We start from the raw sequence: 758 nt of genomic DNA on the forward strand, positions 1-758 counted from the left end.
AATAAAACTTTATATTATCCCCTGAAATAAAATCATAATACTCATCTCCCTAAAAATGTTAAAAAACGGGAAAATATGAATGAAGTCAGAAGTGTTCTGCGTTGTTGCAATGTTGTGTTGCAATGTCTGCGTTCGAATCGGTGCACTTGAATCACAGCACAATGGTCATTACCGTCTGGTATTGTCCAGCGTGTTCGCCATTCTAAATTTAAACACAAAGACTTTCTCAGAGCTGTGCAGACTGGTATTTCATATTGATTTCATGAAATTTTACTACATTTGCATAGTCTTAAGTTCGATTTCATTGGATATAAATTGCTGTGAATTTACATTGGATATAAATTGCTGTGAATTTACATTGGATATAAAATGCTGTGAATTTTCTTGAGGACATTAACTCCTTCCGAAATAATAGGTTAATAAAAGAATGACGTAGACCTATAAGGTCCTATGTCTTTTTGTCGGTTTTCGCAGCTTATGACGATTGGATTATAGGCCTATCTTATATTTAGCTGTTTTATTGTGGTTCTTGTTGTGGTTATTCTTGTTTTTGTTGCTGCTGTTATGGTGCTCGTAGTGTCCTCGAAAAATTTTCTTATGGTATCCTAACATTGCAGAATAAACAGACCTATTCATAAAATACTGACGTAATTATTAGCCTATTCTTGTTAACTGAAATTTAGTAGTTTGTTTTAATTAAAAGTAGTCGAGATCTTTATGAATATAATTTGCGCTAGAATATTCTCTTAACAAGAGAG

The sequence above is a fragment of the Macrobrachium nipponense genome, chromosome 1, assembly GCF_015104395.2.
Source record: "Macrobrachium nipponense isolate FS-2020 chromosome 1, ASM1510439v2, whole genome shotgun sequence".
NCBI lineage: Eukaryota > Metazoa > Arthropoda > Malacostraca > Decapoda > Palaemonidae > Macrobrachium > Macrobrachium nipponense.